Source organism: Canis lupus, chromosome 17 (assembly GCF_048164855.1).
Source record: "Canis lupus baileyi chromosome 17, mCanLup2.hap1, whole genome shotgun sequence".
NCBI lineage: Eukaryota > Metazoa > Chordata > Mammalia > Carnivora > Canidae > Canis > Canis lupus.
The window spans coordinates 15,337,340-15,353,325 of NC_132854.1; the positions used below are offsets into that span (position 1 = coordinate 15,337,340).

The 15,986-nt window shown below is 45.7% G+C and overlaps 1 long non-coding RNA gene and 1 pseudogene across 1 annotated transcript in view; both read right to left on the reverse strand.

Annotated features, from left to right (window-relative positions):
• Nucleotides 1–12,899: 12,899 nt before the first annotated feature.
• On the reverse strand, nt 12,900–14,534 carry LOC140608310 (fructose-bisphosphate aldolase A-like; annotated as a pseudogene).
• A 331-nt stretch (nt 14,535–14,865) lies between these two features.
• The window catches only part of LOC140608311 (uncharacterized), a 31,382-nt gene continuing 30,261 nt past the window's right edge, over nt 14,866–15,986 (reverse strand). Inside the window, exon 3 of the long non-coding RNA XR_012010332.1 lies at nt 14,866–14,905. This is a non-coding gene — a long non-coding RNA (uncharacterized lncRNA). The remainder of the gene's footprint in view (nt 14,906–15,986) is intronic.

Consider the following 15,986-nt stretch of genomic DNA (forward strand, 5'->3'; position numbering starts at 1 on the left):
AAAAAAAAAAAAAAAAGAAAAATGCTCAGAGAAACCAAATTTTTAAATGTTCTTTGATCATTTTTAAAGCTTCCTGGAATTCAAAGGGTAATTGCAGGTGGGGTGGGGTGGGGGAAGAATCCACTGTAATTAATCTTAGAAAAATAAAAGGGGGAAGAATGAAGTCTGCAAAGGCAGAAACATTAGAAATAGCCAGTTTAAATCACAAAACAGCTGGAGGGCTGTCAGAGTGTGGGGAACACAGCTGTGATTGAAAGGTGGGGAGGGGATGGAATCTGTGAGCTCTTCCAGGCTAATAAATTTTATGTCACAAACACCTCCTAAGCCAGCTTGAGGATTATGACATAATACCTGTAGAGCGCAGTGAAAGCGTTCAATGGACATCATCTATTGTTATAACGATTTTTCCTAGAAAAATGAGGATATTGAGATTAGGGTCACCAATCAACCCTTTTGGTTTGCCCAGACCATCTACATTTTACATTTTAGTACTGGATGCCTGGGGCCCCGAGAATGCCCTCAGCCCTGGGGGAACCAAATGGTCCCAGGTGCTCAGCTTTTATTGGGGTGGGGGAGGGTGGAAGAAACGGAATGAATTCCTATTTCTCACAATCACACCGTAATCTCCTGTTACAGGCCCGGCAAATTTCCTGTTTCAACCCTACTTGCCCTCGCACAGCCACCTGCCTGCAAAAAGAAGTTGATCCCTGCGGGGGGAGCCTGGCAGGCACCTGGCCTACCAACCCCGGGGCGTGTCCTCTGCACCACGCGGCCCCCCCAGCAGGGGCCTCGGACAGGGACCTTGCTCTTCCAAGCTGGGATCCGGGCGTTCTTCCTCTCCTTCCTTCTTCCCTTTCTCCCTGTCTTCCTTCATCGTGTGTGTTTTCTTGTCTAGCTTTCTTTCTTTTTTTTTTTTTAAGAATTTATTTATTTATTCATGAGAGACACAGAGAGAGAGGCAGAGACACAGGCAGAGGGAGAAGCAGGCTCCATGCACCGGGAGCCCCATGCGGGACTCGATCCCAGGACCCCAGGATCACGCCCTGGGCGGAAGGCAGAAGCTCAACCACTGAGCCCCCAGGCGTCCCTCTTGTCCAGCTTTCAATTCTGATTTTCGGTGCCGAAGGTTGGGCTAGCCCTATGCCTCCTTCACGATGTGTCATCCTCTCTGCCTTGTATGAAGCTGCTTTCTTGCTTAATGAGTTCTTGTTTTTAAATCCCCATTCCTCATTTCTATGACTTGGGAGTTTCTATGGGTCCCTACATCCCACCAAAACAGCATTATTGCAACTCCTACACTGTTGTCAGATTAGTGGGTGTAAAATGAGATACCACTGCTTCAGTTTGCATTTATCTGGAAACATTGAGCATCTCTTGCATGCTTTTAACTTTTTGTTTGTTTCTTCCCTCTTCTGGCTTTACCCATTTTTCCTTTAGGACTCCTATGGATTTGCAAGCATTCCTTGGACACTAGAGAGTCGCCCCTTACCAGTTCTAGACATTGCATAGTTCTTCTCTCAACCTGGCACCCATTCACTTGGCCATGGTGTCCTTGGGAGACCAGCAGCCTCACAATTTTAATGAGGATCACATTCCTCTGTATTCTATGCTTTTCCAATTCTTAAGGAATCCTCTACTGCCGTAGGAGAGCAGGATGTTCTCTGCTGTATTCTTTTGCAGTCCATAAACTCTGGTTCACAATTCTGAAATCCAATAATCCAGTTTCACAAAATTAGCATTCTATCAGTCAGCAGGAAACAGATGGCTCACTCACATGGGGTGATTTGAGGAGCCTTTAAGGGACTTAATTGAAAGTGTAGAACAGGTATCCTCAATCTCAGCAGTATTGACATTTGGGGCTAGATAATTCTACCTCGTGAGGAGCTGTCCTGTGCATCGTAGGATGTTTATCAGTGGCCCTGCTCTCCGCTGCGTGTCCCCCAACAGTCATCACAACCCAGAGTGTCCCCAGACATTGACACATTGTTCCCAGGTGAGAACCACTAGTGTAGAGAGCCCAAGTGGGACAGTCCAGTGCTCTTGGCTAGTACCAGCCTGAGGGCCATTCCCCCAAAGTCAGAAGAGGTGAGAGGAAGAAACCCGGTGACATAGGAGTGCTGTGGGGAAGCTGTCTTACCAGAACTGGGGCCTTGGGGGAGGGGGCGATGCAGCCAGAGCTAGCCTGGGAAACCCTGCTGGGACAAGCCACAGACCTCCTCCTTTCCTTCCTCACCATCTTCTTTCTGCCAGAGGGCAAGGGAGCCTGTTGTGAGATCCCAAGAGGCTGCCTTCAGGACAGAGAGCAACATGGAGATGGAAAAAAAGTAGACCTAGATACTCAGCACAGCCCCCCAAATGTATTTGGTGGCAAGATGCTACCAGAACCAAACTGAATCTGTTTTGGTCTTTCTATGATTTGCCAAAGAAATACTGAAATGTTTGATTATGGGATGCTACCCTAGATCCAGTTGGGGGTATTATGCAATATATATGGTATATATACTATCTTACCCTTTTAGATCTGAAAAGGGAGTGCCTGGGTGGCTCAGTCAGTTGGGCATCTGATCCCAGGGTCCTGGGATCCAGCCCCACTCCCTGCTGAGTAGGGAGCCTGCTTCTCCCTCTTTCTCTGCCACCACCACCCCTTGTGCACACATGCTATCTCTTTCTCAAATAAATAAAATCTTTTAAAATAAATTCTCAAAAAGTTTGAATTCCGAAACACGTTTGGCTATGTGCATTTCAAATACAGAATTGTGGAAATGCACCTTTCAAAGATAAGTCAAATTTATCAGGAGTCTCTCGTGTGATTTAGGGTAAGGATCTAGTTTTATATGTCTCATATAATGAGCCAGTTCCCCCCACAGCACCTGCTAAACAATCCCACCTTTTTTCCTTTTATTGTGACTTTCATCCTGTACATATGCGCCTATTTCTCTATTCCAACTTACTGATCCATTTGTGTATTCTTCTGTTAGTACTACCCTATTTTTATTACTTCTACCTCTAGATATATCCTAACATCTGGTAGGAAAGTCCTCCTCTCTCTCTCTCTTAATGGGAAGTAATTTTTATTGTTTTATCAGGTAGACTTTGTATATACATATGATTTTTATTTTTTTAAGATTTTATTTATTTATTAGAGACACACACAGAGAGAGAGGCAGAGACACAGGCAGAGGGAGAAGCAGGCTCCATGCAGGGAGCCTGATGTGGGACTTGATCCCAGGACTCCAGGATCACGCCCTGGGCCCAAGGCAGGTGTTCAACCTCTGAGCCACCAAGGCATCTCTGATAGAAATTTTATTAAAGCCAGATACCATATATGGGGGGGAGGAGTTTTTTGGAAAAATTCTTAAAAAGCTACCTTCAATAAAGCATCTTGGAGCACATCAATCCTTTATTTTTTTTAGGATTTTATTTATTTATTGGAGAGAAGAGAGAGAGTGCAAGCACAAGTGGAGGAGGGGCAGAGGGAGAAGCAGACTCCTCACTGAGCAAGGAGCCCAATGGGGCTCAATCTCAGGACCCCTGGGATCAAGACTTGAGCTGAAGCCGGACGCTTAACCACCCTGAGCCACCCAGGCACCCCTGAGCACATCAGTTCGTTAGAACATGGTAAATTGTATATTATAAAAAGTCTTTGATATGAAACACACAAGCTCATACCTTAAATTTTTCAATCTTCAGCTGGAACCTATGGCCTCTCTTGGGTTCCTGAAGACATAAAATTGCTTCAAAATATAGCAGATCAAACATCACACACATCTGTGTGAGGAGTGAAAGTAGGCTTAAGAGTAATGAAAACTAAGAGCATCTGGACGGCTGTTAGTTAAGCCATCCAGACGCTCCTCCCCCATGCCTGCCCTCACTGTCTCACACTCACACACACTCTCTCAAATAAATAAAAAATCTTACAAGAAAGGGACCTGAATCTACATGATTCCCAGTATTTTGTCATGCTTTTCCCCCTCATTTTAAAAAATATTTGCTTTCATACCTAATTTCTTCAAGAAAGCTCTCAAAACTATATAAACCTTGATTCAGGTGGACCTTGGTTTTCCTACATATTTTGGAAGAAGTTTATCAATTCTTCACAACATCATAATGCAATAAAATTTTAGTGTTCTTAGGCATCAATAAGATAAAGGAGACTATGCAAATAGAAAGAAAGTAGATCTCTAGACATATACTTTCATTTTTAGGTCTTGAATTACCTGGAAGAAAATATTCTCTATTTAGACTTAGGTAAAAATCAACTTCTTAAACCCTTTGGTCAAGATATCACCCCCGGGGCATTCCGATGGCTCAGCTGTTTAGCGCCGCCTTCGGCCCAGGGCGTGATCCTGGAGGCCCAGGATCAAGTCCCACGTCAGGCTCCCTGCATGGAGCCTGCTTCTCCCTCTGCCTCTGTCTGTGCCCCTTTCTCTCTGTCTATTTCTCGTGAATAAATAAATTTTTAAAAATCTTAAAAAAAAAAAGATATCACCCACACTAGGTATTCTTAAGAAGTCTGACTGAGAAATAGTGAGATGCTGATAAGCTGACACTGGGCAGATAAGGGTATTAAAGAGGTGTTTTCCATGTTCCTATGTATACCTTAATGAAAGTCGTGATGAACAATAACTATATTTCTTGTTCTGTGTCACTGAAAAGTATCTAAAATCAAGAGGTATATGTCCCACATCTGTTTCTCTATTATACTAATGTAATCACAAGCCATGATTATAGTTTTATTACAGGAAATCATAAAATGTATTGTCTTGCCAAATGTGTTTTCACTTTGCCACCCTCACTTTATTTTTTTTAAGATTTTATTTAATTATTTGACAGAGAGAGAGCACAAGCAGAGGGAGTGGCAGGCAGAGGAAGAGGGAGAAGCAGACTCCCTGACCAGCAAGGAGCCCAACGTGGGGCTCCCCAAGGCAATCGCAGATGCTTAACAGACTGAGCCACCCAAGTGCCTCACTACCCTCGTTTTAAAGTGGCTTTCAAGCAACTGTAATGGACCCATTCTAGGTGGTAGATTGAATGGACATCTGCTAAGGCAATCAGTGCCTGGATAAATTAACAAAGCAACCTGACCTAGGATCATGGTGGTATATTAAAAAAAAAAAAAAAGAAAAGTGTTATTGGGATGCCTGGGTGGCTCAGCGGTTGAGCGTCTGCCATTGGCCCAGAGCGTGATCCTGGAGAACCAGGATCAAATCTCACATGGGGCTCCCTGCATGGAGCCTGCTTCTCTCTCTGCCTTGTCTCTGCCTCTCTCCTCTCTCTCCTCTCTGTGTATTCTCATGAATAAATAAATAAAACATTAAAAAGTGCTACTGAATTGTCACTGCATTCGGTAAGTCTGATGCATGGTACACACATACAGAAAGAGCCAGATTTATAGATCTGAACCGAGTTTATCAAACAGCCAGTGTCTTTGCTCAGCCCTCCCTACTTTCAAATTGTTCAGTTGCCACCATGAGTAGTGACTGGAGCTGCTTGATCTGGCTTTTCCCCAGGACAGAAAGACTCAAGCCTTTCTACTTGTAAACAAATAAACAAAATCAGGAGTTGTTCTAAGCATTTTTGTTTGCCAAAAGTCAGGGAAGATCCTTCATTAGGTCCAGACAAGCATGAGCTGTGCTTGTTCTCTTGTGTTCGATGCTGCCAAATCTGCCCTGGAATGCACAGTATGGAGACCCTTTGGGTACATTCCTCCTGCATGTCCCTAGGAGGATGGGTGAGGGGCCAGAGCAGCACTGACACATCAGGTTTCCTTCCCCAAACCACAGCATTAACACAGACACCCTGAGGGACGCCTGGGTGGCTCAGTGGTTGAGTGCCTGCCTTCATGCTCAGGGCATGATCCTGGAGTCCCAGGATCAAGTCCCACATCAGGCTCCCTCATGGAGCCTGCTTCTCCCTCTGCCATGTCTCTACCTCTCTCTGTGTGTCTCCCATGAATAAATAAAATCTTTTAAAAGAACAAGAAAACACAGACACCCTGCAACATCAGAGGACTCAGAACACTGAGCCAGCAGCCAGCCTCCTCTTTAGCTCCCAAGTGAACTACAACACGATGAAGATTGACCACAGTGGGAATGATTATGTAGAACAATCACAAACACTCCAAACCCCAGTCCTTACACACATAGAATGCACTTTTCCTTCTCTTTAATTGTGAACTAGAACACACATTCATGAGAGTCTTAAACAGAATTTCGAGATCCTGAGCGGCTAACACAGGTTAAGCAGGGGAGCTCCAGTGTCCCTGTTCAGAGAACTACTCCGCTCTGACACTCACCAATGGCCTGCCCTGTGTATTTAGCACTTCCTTCTAATCTCAAATCTATCACCATATTGTTCTTGGCACACATCAGTTACCTGGCATGTCTGACTCTGTCTATATGGGTCTGGGATTAACTTTAAAATATATATATTTTATTTATTTTAATTGAGAGAGTGACAGTGAGAGAGAGAGAGAGAGAGAGAGAGAGCATGAGGAGGGGGAGCAGCAGAGGGAGGGGGAGAAGCAGGCACCCTACTGAGCAGGGAGCCCAGAGCAGGGCTTGATCCCAGGACTCCGGGGTCATGACCTGAGCCGAAGGCAGAAGATTAACCAATTGAGCCACCCAGGTTTCCTGGGATTAACTTCTTAAAAAGCATTTTATTTATTTATTTATTCCGGGGATGGAGAGAGAGAGAGAGAGAGAGAGCCTGCCACAGGGCTCCATCTTGTGACCCCAAGATTGTGATCCAAGATCAAGAATTGGATGCTCAACCTTACTGAGCTACCCAGGCATCCCAACTTTTTTTGAAAATCACCTTCCAGACCTCTTTCCTTCCTCATTGGTTAGCACATCACTGGATGTTACTTACTTTGGGCTGAGCCCTGGAACTCGTGCCAGTAGGATTGAAGCATGGCGAGATTACTCCAGAACCCTATGTATCATCTACAGCTCCTTGTACAGATAGAGAAACAATGTGAGTTATGGTGTGTACTGTGTCAGCCGGCTAGCTCACAGAAAACCTCCCTAACTTCCCCTGAGAAACTTTCTGGCTTCTCTAAGAAGATTAAAGATCCTTCAAAGCAAGTTTACGCTAGCTCAGTATTTGGCACCAGTCGACAGCTCCTTCCAAAAATGAATCCTCATCTCTGGACTACCTGTCAAAACTTCATCCTCTCTCCACACATTCTTCTGAATTAATACGGATTTGAGTAAATTCTAGACAGGATTTTGGATGGTAATTGCATAACTTTATCATCATTTGGTGTTGGAACTGCCTTTTCTTGATTATTTTGCAGTGAATCAATCCTCAACCTAGAATCTAAACACAGAATTTTATGTTACATGGAGATGGGTTGCCATTTGATGCCAGTCCCATTGTCAAGCCATGTGCAGCAAATGCTTGAAGAGGTGAAGAGAGGGAAATGACAGGTATGGCCAGGTTAACATCTGCTTCTGTAAAGGCCCCCACCCCAGGCGGTAAGTGTGAGGAGCAGCGTCCAGAGGCAGCAAGAAATGGGCAGGGGCTTTGGGGATGGCAGGACCGGATTAGACTCATGCTTACCAGCAGGTGTGATCTAGCACAAGTTTATGTATTTGTAGCTTTTAAAGCAAACTGTAAAATACAGACTCACATAAAATGTACCATTAGCCATCTTTAATTTTTTTTTATCTTGTTTATTTGTTCATGAGAGACACAGAGAGAGAGGCAGAGACATAGGCAGAGGGAGAGGCAGGCTCCATACAGGGAGCCCGATGTGGGACTCGATCCCAGCATCCCAGGATCATGACCTGAGCCAAAGGCAGATGCACAACCGCTGAGCCACCAACATGCCCCCCATTTTAGCCATTTTTAAATGTACTCTTCTGTGGCAGTAAGTACTTTCCCATCAGCAATCACTTATTAATCTTCCCAAACTGAAATTCTGCACCCACTAAACAATAACTGTCCCACCTCTAGCTCCTGGCAAACACCGTTCTACTTTCTGGCTGGAACTTGACTGCTCTAGTCACCTCTCATAAGAGAAAATCCAGGGACGCCTGGGTAGCTCAGCTGTTGAGTATCTGCCTTTGGCTCAGAGCACGATCCTGGGGTCCTGGGATCAAGTCCCACATCGGGATCCTTGCAGGAAGCCCACTTCTCCCTCTTCCTTTGTCTCTGCCTCTCTCTGTATGTCTCTCATGAATAAATAAAATCTTAAAAAAAAAGAAAATGCACAATATGTCTTACTTCACTGAGCATGATGTCCTCAAGGTTCAACATGGATGAAGCAGGTGTCAGAGTTTCCTTCTTTTTAAGGCTGAGTAATATTCCATTGTGTGGATGTAACTTCTTTTGTTTATCCATTCGTCCGTCAATGCACACTTGGGTTGTGTCCATGCTTCAGCCACTGTGCATGATGCTGCTATGAACACAAATGTGCAAACATCTGCTGGATCTCTGTTCTCAAGCCTTCTGGGTGTTTACCTAGAAGTAGAGTTTCTGGATCATATGGTAATTCCACACTTCATTTTTGGGGTATATTTTTAGTTTATTACTAAAGCAGAATATTCTGTTAAAAAATGACCAGAAGTGTGTTGTTTGTTGAATTTTCACAAACTGGGCCCTGGGTAATGAAGAAGAGAACCTGTCCTGCTCTTCTGCTTTTCCCCCACATCACTAATCACCACTCACCCAACTTTGAGCAACACAGATTGATTTTGTTTCATTATCAAACTCTTTAAACTCTTTAAAATGGGGACAAAAAAACAATCATCTTAGGGCTGTTGAGACCATTCATTTACCCACTAAAAGTGCCAACCTTGTACACGTGTCTTTGCCACGAACACGACAGATAAAATCTCTCATGGGTGTAATTAATAAGTGCACGTTAAAACCAAGCACTTGGCACACCTGCTTATCAGCCTCCTGGCAGCAGAGACGTGAGGACAGGTGTCACAGCTGGAGCAAGGGGCCCAACAGACAGCGGGTGCAAGGGACCAGTACACCACCTGCTGGATCAGAGGCGCAGAGGCGTGCACACGTGGCCACAGCTGGAGCCGGCTAACAGCTCTGTGCTTTATCTTTCTATTCTTGGGCAGAGCACACATAGGCCAGAATGGAACAATGCTGGGCGTCACCAGTGTGTGGTTGCTGTAAGCATGACACGGCTGGCTGGCAGCTTACGGCAAGCATGGTAACTTGATTATTCTGTCTTTCTATCTATGATGAATATTGTTCGTTCTGTTATATATTCTTTTTAGTCTACTTATCTTCAGCATGCCTTTCAGATTGCCAACTTACTTACTATCTATATTTAATATATCCTATTAGTTTTGTCTATATGTTGTGGGTGGCTTTCTTATGCACAGCTATACTTAATGCTCAGGAGTTTCATCCATCCTGCCTATCTTTCTTGTTTTCTGTAGCAGAAGTGACTATTATAAAATAATATAGCAAATACACAATACAATACTTGACAGACAGCTTTGGTCTCTATCGAAGACATTCCCAGCACTCACAACCACATACCAGAGGTTTGGAGAGAACAAAGCACCTTCATATTGTCCTGAAATCATCTCCCCAGGCAGGGGATTCAGTCATGACTTGCACAGAAGAGTCACAGAACGCTATCAGATGTGCAAGTAAGGACGAGCACATGTGTAACCGGGCTTCGATACTACTGTCTTATGTTTGAAATTTATTGAAATTGGGAATATACATACATGGGGAGGTTAGTTCTTACAATGCGATATTCTTCTGAAAAGTGCTACCATCACAATATCTCATGCATATGATTGTACTTCTGTGTCCTTCAGTAATGCCAGGAAAAGAGCTGTCTGTGTTATGTGAGTAGTAGAGTCCTACCACGTCCTTGCTCCCCCAACTCCACCTTTTCTATTTCCATTGACATGTGCACTTTTTGTTCTTTCTGTATGAGTCCATTCAAATGGAGCACGAATTTATTTGAGCAGATTTATATTGATGTTACTCTCTTTAAAGAAAAGGAAAGGGTACGGCTGGGTGGCTCAGTGGTTGAGCATCTGCCTTCAGCTCAGAGCGTGATCCCGAAGTCTCAAGTCCCTGCATGGAGCCTGCTTCTCCCTCTGCCTGTGTCTCTGCCTCTCTCTGTGTATCTCTCATGAATGAATAAATAAAATCTTTTAAAAATGAAAGAAAAAGAAAAAGAAAAGAAAGAAAGAAAGAAAGAAAGAAAGAAAGAAAGAAAGAAGAAAGAAAGAAAAGGAAAAGGGAAAAGGGAAAAGGGGGCATCTGGGTGGCTCTGCTGGGTGTCTGCCTTTGGCCCCAGTCTTGGTTTCGGGGTCTGGGATCGAGCCTCACATGGGGCTCCCTGCTTAGCAGGGAGCCTGCTTCTCTCTCTCCCTCTGCCTGCTGCTAACACCTAATTGTGCGCACTCTCTCTCTGTCACATAAATAAAATATTTTTTAAAAAAGAAAGAGGGGGGGCAGCCCAGGTAGCTCAGTGGTTTAGTGCCGCCTTCAGCCCAGGGCATGATCCTGGAGACCCAGGATGGAGTCCCACGTCCGGCTCCTGGTGCATGGAGCCTGCTTCTCCCTCTGCCTGTGTCTCTACCTCTCTGTCTCTCTGTTTCTCATGAATAAATAAATGAAATCTATTTTAAAAAAAAAAAAAGTAAAAAAGAGGGAAGAAAAAGAAAAAGAAAGAAAGAAAAGAAAGAAAAAAGAAAGAAAGAAGAAAGAAAAGAAAGAAGAAAGAAGAAAGAAAGAAAGAAAAAGAAAGAAAGAAAGAAAGAAGAAGAAAGAAAGAAGAAAGAAAGAAAGAAGAAAGAGAAAGAAAGAAGAAAGAAAGAAGAAAGAAAGAAAGAAAGAAAGAAAGAAAGAAAGAAAGAAAGAAAGAAAGAAAGAAAGAAAGAAAGAAGAAAGAAGAATAAACTGCTAGAGAGCTCTGATACATATTTTGTCACCCAAAAATAAAGCCCTAAGCATCCCAGAGATGTAGCATTGATCCGCTCAGTTGCCCCGTGTGGCCACGAGATGGCGCCATGGACCACGAAGACTCCACCGCGGAGTCCGGCGGTGCCTCGGGCTGGAGCTGGCTGCGCAGGGGGCAGGGGTAGACGGAGAGGCGGGGAGCCTGAAGGGACAGGACGGGATGGTGACCTCGAGGAAGGCTGAGAGCGTGGAGGGAGTGCAGAGAGTAGAGGTCAAGAACGCAGACTGCGGGATCAAATAGCTGTTTCCAAAAAAAAAAAAAAAAAAAAAATAGCTGTTTCCCACCCCCTACCTCCCCCACCCGGCTCTGCCAGTGCACTTTAGTTTTCTAAAAACTAGCCCAGTGCACTTTAGTTTTCTTTTTCTTTTAAGATTTTATTTATTTATTTATTCATAGAGACAGAGAGAGAGAGAGAGAGAGAGAGGCAGAGTCACAGGCAGAGGGAGAAGCAGGCTCCATGCAGGGAGCCCGACGCGGGACTCGATCCCGGGACCCCAGGATCACGCCCTGGGCTGCAGGCTACAGGCTGCAGGCGGCGCTAAACCGCTGAGCCACCCGGGCTGCCCGGGCACTTTAGTTTTCTTAATGAGAAATAAGAGGACCTGCTGGCTGGTGGGGCACCTGGCTGGCCCTCGGGAGAGCCTGCCACGCTTGATCTTGGGGCTGGGAGGTTAAGCCCCACAGTGGGAGTGGAGTTTACTTAAAAAAAAAAAAAAAAACCAGTGAGAATTTACATACACAAAAAAGTTTTTTTGTTTGTTTGTTTTTTTAAAACAGATTTTATTTATTTGAGGAAGAGAGGGAGAGAGGGAGAAAAAGAGAGTGAGAGGAGGGGGGTAGACTCTCCGTGAAGCAGGGAGCCTGATGTGGGGCTCCATTCCAGGACCCTGGGATCAGGACCTGAGCCAAAAAGAGATGCTTTAACTGAATGATCCACCCAGACATTCCAAAGTTTTGAGTTTTTTTTTTTAATTGGTCATTTAAATTGTTTTTTTTAATTTGATTATAGTTGACATATGATGTTACCTAAGTTTCATGTGTATACAACATTGTGAATCAACTTCTCAGTAGGAAATCAGAGAGAGGGACTCCTGGGTGGCTCAGTGGTGGAGCTTCTGCCTTGGCCCAGGGCATGATCCTGGGGACCTGAGATCGAGTCCCGCATCGGGCTACCTGCATGGAGCCTGCTTCTCCCTCTGCCTGTGTCTCTGCCTCTCTCGCTCTCTCTCTCTGTCTCTCATGAATAAATAAAATATTCAAAAAATAAATAAAAAGACTGATGAATCACTGAACTCTACCACTGAAGCTAATAATATACTCTGTTAACTAATTAAAAATTTTAAAAACCTTCTCTACACCTTATGCCATGTGACCATGCAACACTATTCCAATATCATCGATGATATTCCGTGTGCTGTACCTTTTGTTCCCATGACTCACACATTCCATAACGGGAAGCCTGTCTCTCCTCCTCCCCTTCTCCCATAGTGTCCATTCCCCGACTCATTCCCCACTAGCAACCATTAGTTTGTTCTCTGGACTCATGAATCGGATTCTGCTCCATGAAGGACTCTTTAACTCAATTATCTCTAACACTTCTCATCTGTGGAAAGGGGAAATGGAAGGCGTGATCTGTTGAACTGATTTATCTGAGCCCCCTCACTGGATCCCCCCTTCCCAGGTCTCTCCCCATCTGTCCGCAGTGCTGCAGGAACAAGTTATGCCAGGGCTGCCAGGGCAAAGTGCTCATTCCCCAGAAACTGCCCACAAAGCCTGGGACTGGTTTGCTCTCCTCTCCCCAACCAAAATACCGCTGGCTAACACATCTTAAGGAGAACAGTGTGTGTGTGTGTGTGTGTGTGTGTGTGTCTGTGTGTGTGTGTGTCTGTGCTTGAGGGAGGTTGGTTCAGGTTAAATGGTTTAACGATTTGTTTATTTGGGATGAAGAGGAAGGAAAAGGTCAAAGAAAAGGAAGTTCATGAATCCTACTCAGCATGACACTGCTTTTTCTTCTTTAATTTCTTCCTTTCTTTACATATGTGTAGAAAAGCAAAACAGCAACTGGCTTCACAGCGTGGATCATTTTATAGATCCCTTTCATATTTGCTTCCCCCTTAAATAGTTGTTTATTGGCAGTGGGCTGGAAAGAGCAACGGAGTTAGCATATACAGACACCACCACACACCAATGTCACACAGGAGGCTAAAGTGATGGGAAAGAGCAGCCTGGAGCCCCAGGTGAGGCCCTCTCTTCAAGAGTGAGGGGGGGCGCTGGGGTGTTGAGGGGGCAGCCTTAGAACACCTCCGCTTAGTAGGCATGGTTAGAGATGAAGAGGTACTCGCTGGCTGCAGCCCCAGCCTGACCACTTGGGGTGTACTTGTCCTTGACAGGCGAGGCTGTTGGCCAGGGCTCGCTTGATATACTGCTCCTGGGCAGCCTTCAGGTTCTCCTTCTTTCCACCCCAAGCCTTCAGGGCAGAAGCCTGTAGGGCTCGGCCATTGGAGAAGGTCAGGGCCCATGGCTTCAGCAGGAGGCACTTGTTGATGGCATTGAGGTTGATGGATGCCTCCTCCTCACTCTGGCCTCATGATAGAAAGGTGATGCCAGGAACGGGGGTGGGGGTTGGGGGGTGGGGGGTGGGAGGGGGGTGCCACTGTGTGGAGCAGTGCTGTGACAGTTGCCATGGCAATCTCCTCATGAGAATATTTACGGTGCAGGCGTGGCCTGGGGTTATCATATTGGGCTTCAGCAAAGTGCCTTCCAGGTAGATCTGAGTGCGGTGGTCACTCAGAGCCTTGTAGAAGGTGCAGCCAGCACCTTCTCGGTTACATACTGACAGCGCTTCAGGTCACGGTCCCCATCGGGAGGATCTCGGGCTCCACAATGGGCACGATGCCATTCTGCTGGCAGATGCTGGCATAATGGGCCAGAACGTTGGCATTTTCCATGATGGCAAGGGCTGAGGGGGTGTGCTCCCCGATTTTCGGCACCGGTGCCACTTGGCAAAGCCAGCCCCGTCCTTCTTGTACTGGGCACAGCGCTCAGCCAGCCCGTCCAGCCCTTGGGGGGTTGTCTCGCCATTTGTTCCTGCCAGGGGTACCACACCTTTGGCCACCTTGATGCCTACACCACCACCTTGGATTTGATAACTTGGGGGAAGGGACGCCCATCGTCGGTCTTCTGGTACAGTGTCTGGTGGAAGAGGCTGACGCCCCCAGTGCAGGGGTTTACACCGTGGTGGGCGGTCAGCAGCAGCTGGGGGTGGAAGCGCGGCCTCCCCTCCGGGTTCTCAGGCCCATGGACCGCAGCCGCTTGGCGATGCTCCCAGTGGGCTCATCTGCAGCCAGGACGCCCTTGGCGGAGCCACGATGCCGTGAGCGATGTCAGAAAGCTCCTTCTCCTGCTCCGGGGTCAGCGCTGGCCATCGGTAGGGCATGTTGCCAGTGAGTTCCTGGCACGGGAGGGGGCGGGTGTGCAGGGTGCGAGCAGACTGCCCTTTCATATTTTAAAATTAATTTGTGGGGGCACCTGGACGGCTCAGTGGTTGAGCATCTGCCTTTGGTTCAGGTAGTGATCCCGGGGTCCTGGGATCAAGTCCAGCCTCAGGGTTTCTAAGGTAAGCCTGCTTCTCTCTCTGCCTATGTCTCTGCCCCTCTCTCTGTGTCTCTCATGAATAAATAAATAAAATCTTACAAAATACATATACTAAAAAATTTTAAAGTAAATTAATTTTTAAATACTTGAATTTCCATTAACAATTGAATAGTATCATAGGCTGTAAGAATGATAAAAAATAGGGATCCCTGGGTGGTGCAGCGGTTTGGCGCCTGCCTTTGGCCCAGGGCGTGATCCTGGAGACCCAGGATCGAGTCCCACATCGGGCTCCCGGTGCATGGAGCCTGCTTCTCCCTCTGCCTGTGTCTCTGCCTCTCTCTCTCTCTCTCTCTGTGACTATCATAAATAAATAAAAAATAAAAAAAAGAATGATAAAAAATAGAGACTCATAAAAAAAGAGACTCCTAAGAAAAACTAATCCTGGCTATCATTTGGTTGACATTCTAATATGTCATTCATTTTGAATGAAAGCTACGATTTCATTTGTGCGGTTTACAAATATAAAGAAGTAACAATTTTTATACATCAAGATGCTTTTTTACTCAATTGTAAATACAACAGTACCAACTAGACTGCTCCACACTGTCTTGTCTGCTGAAGGCAGAAGAAAAGTAGTATCAAATTGCAGTCACCAGGGCATCTGCAGGCTCAGTGGTTGAGCGTCTGCCTTCGGCTCAGGGCGTAATCCCTAGGTCCTAGGATCCAGCTGCACATCCAGCTCTCTGCTGGGCAGGGAACCTGCTTCTCCCTGTGCTTCTGCCTGCTGCTCCCTCCCTACTTGTGCTCTCTCTTTCTGTGTGTCAAATAAATAAATAAATAAATAAATAAATAAATAAATAAATAAAATAAAACAAAACACACACACAAAACAAAAACCAAGGGCACCTGGGTGGCTCCTTCAGCTCCCTGGGGTCATCATCTCAGGATCCTATGATCCTGCCTCACATTAGGCTCCCTGCTCAGTGGGGAGTCTGCTTCTCCCTCTCCCTCTCCCTCTCCCTCTGCCTCTCCCTACCCGCCCCCCAGCTCATGTTCTTCTCAAATAAATTCATAAAAAATCTTTACAAAAAATAAACATACATACATACATACATACATAAAAAGCAAAACAAAAAAAAAACAAACTGCAGTTGTGGAGGCCAAGAAAATTAAGGCCATTCCACCTCAAGTTCAGCATTAGCACAAGTACAGCCATCCCAGGCCCCTGTGAATAAGAGCTGAATGCCCTTGAAAGCCCCATATCAGAATAAGAACACAGCTTAACGCCTGTGGCAGGAAGTCCCATATCAGAACGAGGACAGAGCTTAACGCCCTTGAAAGCCCCATATCAGGATGAGAACAGAGCTTAAGAAATTCCTCCACCCCTTCTGGAGGTCCCCTAGACCAGCCCATAAAAACCCAGCTGGAACCCACCTCG